Source organism: Arvicola amphibius, chromosome 1 (assembly GCF_903992535.2).
Source record: "Arvicola amphibius chromosome 1, mArvAmp1.2, whole genome shotgun sequence".
Taxonomy (NCBI): domain Eukaryota; kingdom Metazoa; phylum Chordata; class Mammalia; order Rodentia; family Cricetidae; genus Arvicola; species Arvicola amphibius.
Genome location: NC_052047.1, coordinates 84,989,069 through 84,996,668, shown reverse-complemented (window position 1 = coordinate 84,996,668; position 7,600 = coordinate 84,989,069). Strand labels below are relative to the sequence as shown.

General features: G+C 44.2%; 1 long non-coding RNA gene across 2 annotated transcripts; it reads left to right on the top strand.

The window, feature by feature from the left end:
* The first annotated feature begins 212 nt into the window (after positions 1-212).
* Positions 213-5,292, top strand: LOC119823588. 2 transcript variants are annotated; one of them, XR_005286979.2, is made up of 4 exons: positions 213-540; positions 2,205-2,333; positions 3,695-3,773; positions 5,025-5,292. It is a non-coding gene; the product is annotated as an uncharacterized LOC119823588 (long non-coding RNA). The 2 variants fall into 2 exon arrangements; XR_005286978.2 differs by lacking the exon at positions 2,205-2,333.
* Positions 5,293-7,600: the final 2,308 nt, after the last annotated feature.

Genomic DNA, 7,600 nt, shown 5'->3' with positions numbered 1-7,600 from the left:
ATGGAGTTGAGCATTAACCAAATCCGTGGTTTCCATTTGATAAGGCAAGAAAGCTCCGCAATCCGCTAGACTTCTGTCTGTATCACGGCACTGCTCGGACTCCTCGGGCAGCTCAACCTGCTCGTCTGAGGAATCCTGCTGGTCTGAGGACAGGGCTGACGAGTCTAATGTACAGGGTTAGGCAACACGGCATGAGATCCTGTCTCAAAAAGGCAAACAGCGACAACTAAAAAGACGCGTCACGCGGAGACTGAAGGGCTACTGAACGGGGTCAAATTCTGGCCTTTTATTTACTGCTACATGACTTTGGTCAGCTTAACAGCTCTGTGACTCCTTTTCTTATTGTTAAAAGTAAAAACAGAAACAAACAAAAAGGTGTTAGCACGGCAATGCCCGCCTCGAGTTACTGGGTCTACGTGGGGGAACACACTTCAATTCCCGAGCGGTCTCTCCCGGGAAGCCAGTACAGCAGTGTTTGCTGCTGCCGCTGTTAGGAGCCGTCTTCAGGGAGCTACGTCCAGCAACGCGAAGTGTTCACAGGTAACCGACTCAGGAGCCGCTGAAGCACTCAGTAGTGAAAAGGGCTTCAGCAAAGCAGAACCGGGGGCCTAGACGCAGGAGAGGCTTCAGATTATTTTTGAAAAGGTCTCACTCTGTACCCCAGGTCTTGAGCTAGCAATCTGCCTCCCAGGTCTGGGATTGCAAGCATGCGTCGCCATGCTTGACTTAGAAGGTAGGAATCTAAGTAGGTTGATTGATGATTGATTGATTGATTGATTGATTGAGGGTCTGATTGGTTTTCTGTCCTGGGAATCAGATCTAGGTCCTTGTTCACCCTAAGTGAGGTGCTCTAGTAGAGAGCTATTAATACACTACGCCCAGACCTTCAAGAACGGCTTTTAGCCAAGGTTTTAAAAATAGGACAAATCTGAGGATAGCTGGGTAAAGAAACCAAATTAGAGTAGGACTAACATCTCCGGGTCTTCCGATGAGAAAGGAGTACTCTCCCAGGAGTGAACGGGGTCACCGTCTTCCTGGGAGACGCTTCTTTTTCCCTCGTGGGTATTTACGAATCTGTGTGCATCACATCCAGCCCATTGGACAAAGCTCAGGTTCTCAGTGACAAGTTGTTATAAGCAGAGAACTGAGAAAAGAAAAAGTTGTGTTCCCATGGAAGCCAAACAAAGCCAAACATAACGGGCTCAGAGAACACACAGCTGCTAACAGAGCTGCCTAGTGAAGTGAACCCCCAGGGCTTGAATCCTCCCCAGGGAGGAGACCAGAGACAACTATGTGGCAGCCTTCATGGAGCTGCGTGGCCTTTCCAGCCCAGCTGGCAAGGAAGGTGTTCTTCAATCAACTCTCCGGCTTCTTGAGAACTGCCGAGGCCATCCACAGAAGGAGGAAGCATGCAGAAAAGAGCTAATTCTAGCTGTCATGCCTTTAATGCCTAAGCAAATTTCTGGAAGAACTATGACTTATTTTAAAAAAAATGCTGATGGGCGGTGGTGTTGCGCGCGTTTAATCCCAGCACTCAGGAGGCAGAGGCAGGTGGATCTCTGAGTTGGAGGCCAGCCTCGTCTACAAAGTGAGTTCCAGAATAGCCAGGGCTACACAGAGAAAAACCAAACAACAACAACAACAACAACAAATCAAACCAAACCAAAACAAAACCCTGAACTTTGCTCAGTGGGTTGAGATTTGCCTATTAACCAATAGCAGCTAGTAATTGCCAAAAAAAGGCAAGCCAGCTATATAACATTGTTTCCTTCCCTGGAGGCAGGCTGATCCATGCTGCTGGACTAAATGAGGCTCCAAATAGTACCAGGACAGATGGCCCACGCAGACCAAGATGGTGCCTGTGGGGGCTAGGGATTTAGCTCAGTGGCTATGGAGGGGTAGGCAGTGAGAGCCTTTCCTCAACACCCTTTGCCCCTAGGAGCCATCTTACAGGTTCATCTATGATCAGTTTAAACCATCCGTCAGCTGTCTTCTGCACTTGTATCACCACCTGAGATGATGAAGAAATTCAGGGGGAAATCACCCCACTGTCAGGAGTTAAAAACAGACAGATAATCTGGAGTATTAAGTAAGAGTTGTTAGGACTGTTCAGCTCCTTTCAGACACAGAAATGCTGCGGGTATCCTGTCAAAATAAGGAAGGATATGCACGCTCTAACAAATGCCACCCCTTTTCCCCTCTAGACGCCGAGAAAAAACAAAGAGATAAGGGACTTGGTTCTCAAGATCCCTCAAGAACTGGAGAATCCTCCTCGTCCGCATCCTTGGAGAATCAGCTTTCAACCCTTCTGGGCAAAGCACAGGAACCCGTGGGTGGGCAAAACCCAGCAAGTCCCTATTGCCTCCAGGAGGCCCTCGGAGAGGAGTGGTCACCACACTAACTAAGGCTGTGTGACTCCAAGGCCACATCTACTCTGCATCAGGCAGTCTGGCCCATTAACTGTGTACGGCTCTCAAAGTGCTGCTTGGGAGGTTAGCAGTGGAAAAAAGTAGGGATATTAGAACATGCCTTTGAAGAGGATATTGGTACCTCTCCCTTCCTCTCTTTCTGCTCCTCTGATTCTATGAAGTAAAGATTCCCCTCCATATCTTTTTCCTCATAACAGAACCAGACAGCCCTCAATGTCTGGAACCATTAGCTAAGATAACAGTTTCTCCTGTATTGGCTGCCTTCAGTATTTTGGCTCAGTGACAGAAAGCTGACCAATACACTGGGGACACACAGTCCCCTTTAAGAACACTTTCTGTAGAGGATCGTGATACAGTACCCCCACACTAGCTCAGAATTGAGTATAATGAAGCGTTCTCTATTTAGCGATAGACTCACAGATCAACAGTCCACTGCACAAGCAGGGAACAGGAGCCGAATCCAGCAGCTGAGAGAGAGAGGCTGCACACGGTTCTACATCTGTTTTTATAGTACCCCAGGCCACACCCAAAGTGGTCCAGCATCTCAGAGGCCACTGGCTGAAGGAGTTCCCATAGCACCTCCCCCTTTTGTCTAAATAAGAGAGTTCCAAACCCACTACAAAACGATATACAATAAGAACAGATATCAAGTAAAAAAAATTAGAATTACAACCAGCATAAACAATATTAAGAAACATACACTAAATGTTTCAATAATTAGCCTATCCTAAGTCTAAGTCTTGTATTAGAAATGGCTTGGCCAAGTCATGAGAAGAAACTACAATTATCTAGTCTTCAACCCCATCAAAGACCTGAGGCGGGAAATATTACTTGAGTAAACAGGAAGTGCAATCAAGCAACTTCCAAAATGTGCAACAAATGACAGAGACAACTGGCTACCGGGGCAATCAGCCAAAGTCTCATTTGCGACATTGAGGAAACCAACTTTGGCTAAGGCCTAGAGTAACTGACAGACCATTTTCAGAGGCAGGAAAAAATTTAAAACCATCTTAGCCTGTCTTGGCAAGGGTTGGCAGGCTTTTCTCTTGTATCCTGCTTGTCCTGTCCAGACACTGTGCATTTTGTTCAGTGGTCAAGGCAGGGGCAGTTCTTTGCCCAAAGGGCAGTTTTGCCAACAAGAAAACAAGCTCCAAGTGGAATATCTTCAGTGACCAGCATTCTCTCGGGAATAGATCAGTGCTACCAGGAGTAATCGTGTCTCACGTCAACGGAATTCTAAGTTATTTAAATGCCATATTTTACAGTTCTTTGAAGTGGTAGAAGATTATCTATCTATGTGGAATACAATCTCTGTGTATCTAAAAGAACCTGATTAATCTAACTGTAAGTATGACAACCTATATTATCAATATTGACCTATATTTATCAATACCTATATAACTTAAAGACTAAGGCTCCATATTAGAATGTTAGACAATCTTTAAACAATTGTGCAGCAAATGAGGACAATGACCTCAAAATGTAAACAATGTATAAGTATCTTGATCAGAGGTAGAAATATATAGCGCAATATGATAACTATATCCTAAAATTGTATCAATATACAAAATGTCTTAAGCAGAGGTAGAAGCATGCATGCATACAATATGACAAAATAACTTTGCCTAAGTACACAAATATTGTAAACAGAAATAAGAGCATATTTAATATAACAAATATAATTTGAATTTGTATCAAATATATAAGAATCTATACCAATGTAAATAGTCTATAAATAATAGCTCACAAGTATTCACTCTATTGCTCACTATTATTATTAGTGTGAGTGCAGTCACTCCAATCTACCTATTATTCCATCCAATTTCCCTTTCTTTTTTCAAAAGAGATCCTTGAGCCTACATAAGTTTCACCCTAACCTCCAACCCTATACCAGTTATAATTAATCCCTAATTGATGTCCCTAACCCTGAGGGCAAACCTTATTGGGAGAGAATTATGTTGGGGGCCAGATGTAGAAGATCATGATAAAATAGTCCCGCACTGGCTCAGAAATGAGTATGATACTAGGCTTGACCCCTTAAAAGCTCCAACTCCTCCCGCTGGTGCTCACGCAGCTGTGGACCAAGTCTGAACACACGAAACTTTGGAGACTATTTCAGAGCCTAACTAGAGCGTGGATTACATGCTTTTTTGGCACTGGGATATTGATAAATGTTTAACAGCTGTCTTTCCAAAATCACGGGGGAAAGGCCGAAGCCCTTTCTAATTGTCTAACATGAATTCTACCACGGCTGACTGCAGCTTCTCAAGTGATACAGATGCACAGTCAGCTCTGAGGAGCTCGTGTGGGAGGGAGGGGCCTGTAACCTGCAGCCAAACACCTGCAGACCTATGACCTGGGGTGCAGCTAGACACCTGCAGAAAGACCTATAAAGGAATCCAATCAATGTATACTTTCACAAGTGGCTTATAGGGGTTTTCTCTTGACAATATTTGATAATACACATGTTTGCCACTTTGGGGCAAAAGTTCCTTTTTGTTTTTCCAATTGGTGATGTTGAGCATTTTTCATATTTTTATTATTTCTTCTTTGCAAAATCATCCTCTCCTTTTTATATCTTTTATTAATTTGTAGGAGCTTTTGATGTCACTTGAAAGCAACTGTCCATCAAGAGGTCTTCAGTCTAGGACTACAGAAATAGCACAGAAATAACAGCCCTGGTTGCTCTTCCAGAGGACCCTGGTTCAATTCCCAGCACCCACATGATAACTCCAGTTTCAGGGCATCTGAAACTCTCTCCTGCCCTCTTCTGGCCTCTGCATATACCAGGCATGTTCCTGGTACATAAACATCAATTCAGACAAAACACTCATACACAGAAAATAATAAATTTAAAAAAATGTTTTGTTTCGTTGTTTGTTTTTGAGATAGCATTTCTCCCTGTAGCCCTGGTTATCCTGAAACTCAACCTATAGACCAGGGTGGCCTTGAACTCAGAGATCCAGATCTGCCTGCCTCTGCCTCCTCAGTGCTGGGATTGAAGGCATGTGACACCATGCCTGGCTTAAAAATAAATAAATAAATAAATAAATAAATAAAGATAAAAAATTAAATTGTTAGCATAAAAAAAATGAGGAGAGGAAGGGGGCAGGGAAGACATCGAAACCAGCTATTATAGGAAGGGAGCACAGGCTTGTCATGTTAGAGGATCTTAAGTTTAAGTCATCCCTTGGTACATAGAGTTTGAGGCGACTTGAGCCATACGAGATCTCGTCTCAAAACAAAACAATCAATACAAACCCTGGTGGAGGAAGGGAAGAGGCAAACTGTGTGCACAAGACTCATTTAACACAGCAGAGTTCGTTGCACCAGTCACACCAATGAAAAGTCATTACTGGGAGCAATGGGAGAATAAACAGTGTTTCGGCTCGGACAGTCTGTCCGTCTCCTTCATGCGAGTCATCCTCTGACTTCCACAATCGCAGAGTGTGATAACAATTATATATCTCGGTGTCTGGAAAGGTTCTGGAACTAAAAAGTCCACAACTCATCCCAAAATATGACACGCTGGCTCAGTAGCTAGTCATGTTCAGGAAAGAACAGCCTGGGGCAAAGAAACACCCCATTATTTCAGACAAAGGCCAGCACCACAAGGGAGCACTCACTGCTGACCTCAGGGAAGTGAGCTAGCCACTGGTCAGTGGTGGCATACTGGCCCAGTGAACCTACCAACTTCACTGAGAATATGAAGCCCTGACTTGTCTCCCAAGGGGGAAAAAAAAAAAACAAACCCCAATAGATCAACAGGATACTGATGGGAAAAACAATAGACAAATAGACTTGAATTCTACTGTGTAGGTCCTAAGGATGCAACTTAGACCTTATACCTTTGCCCTCTAAGACAACATCTTATGGCCCCAGACATCAGACACTTTAAGCTGCAAAGATATTGAAACAGTACCAGGGAATAATACAGAGGTTAGGGAGGACGACTTCAAAAATTCCTGAATCCCCTAGCATTCCCATCCTTGTTCACTACTGGCTCTGGGGAGGTCCTTGCTTCTTTGGACACCAAGATGGAAACAAGAGCTTGGGGAATGTGTCGAAGCAATGCATGGTTCTTTTTAAAGACTTGCATTATGCGTGCACGTGTCTCAGTGTCTGCGTGTGAGGATGTGCACATGAATGAGTGTTCACAGAGTTCAGAAGTGCCGGGCTCCTTTGGATGTGGCTAATAGGTGATTGGGAGCCGCCCAAGGTGTGTGGGGAACCCACATGGTCTTAAATGCTGAGCCAGCTCTTCCAAACATGGTGAGCAGTTCTTAACTATGGATGGACCTCAGAATCCCCTGCGGAGTGTCTGCTGGCCACGCCAGTCCTGCTGAGTCATCTGCCACGGAAAGCAGGCACAGATGTTTGGGGGGAATTCTGGAAAGGGGTCAGATGTGCCCTCCTGCCTAGGATGTCAGTTCTAGGGTTGTGCAGGAGATTCATTCGCACAAGCTTCCATGTCTAGAAACCTCACCACACAGTCGGTTGAAGAATGTACAATGTTGACTTTTATTTCTGTGTCTTTTATTTCATTTTGTACTTCACAAAGTTATCGATCTGTGGTGATGTAGAAATTAAAAAAAAAAAATCCTTCCTACCAGAGAGTTTAACAAGCACTATTCACAGGGTCCAATGGAAAACTCTGTTTTTAAAAAATAACCAGAAGGTGGTTTGACTGAGATGGGATGGAAGACACCTCACTCTTCACAGTCTAGAAAAACAAAACTTAAAACTCAGTAACTGATCCTCCCTAGAGATCACCGACCAGAAACTTCCGGCTAACCCCTAACTAGGGGTGTTTCACTTTAACCGGCCAAATATTTTGTTTTGCTTCTGTGAGCATTTTATTAAGTTTTCCCCTGTGGTTTGGCATTGCGTGGTTCATGAATCATTGGTCACATAAACCCTTTCAAATTTCAGTGACCCTAAGTTTATCTTTTAGCCTTGGTTTGTTAGCTCTGTGAGCCTGTGAATCCCTCCCTAGACGTCGGTGGCCTCATTCTGTGGACGGTTGAGAGGATTAGAGATAATGTATTATCTACAGCAACTAGTACCACACTCGCCTTTAACAGGAGGCACTGGAAAGTCCCCAGGGACAGTTAACACCTCTATCTTCCAACTGGCTACTGAGAATCCGAATCTTGGAAGGTGATGGATGA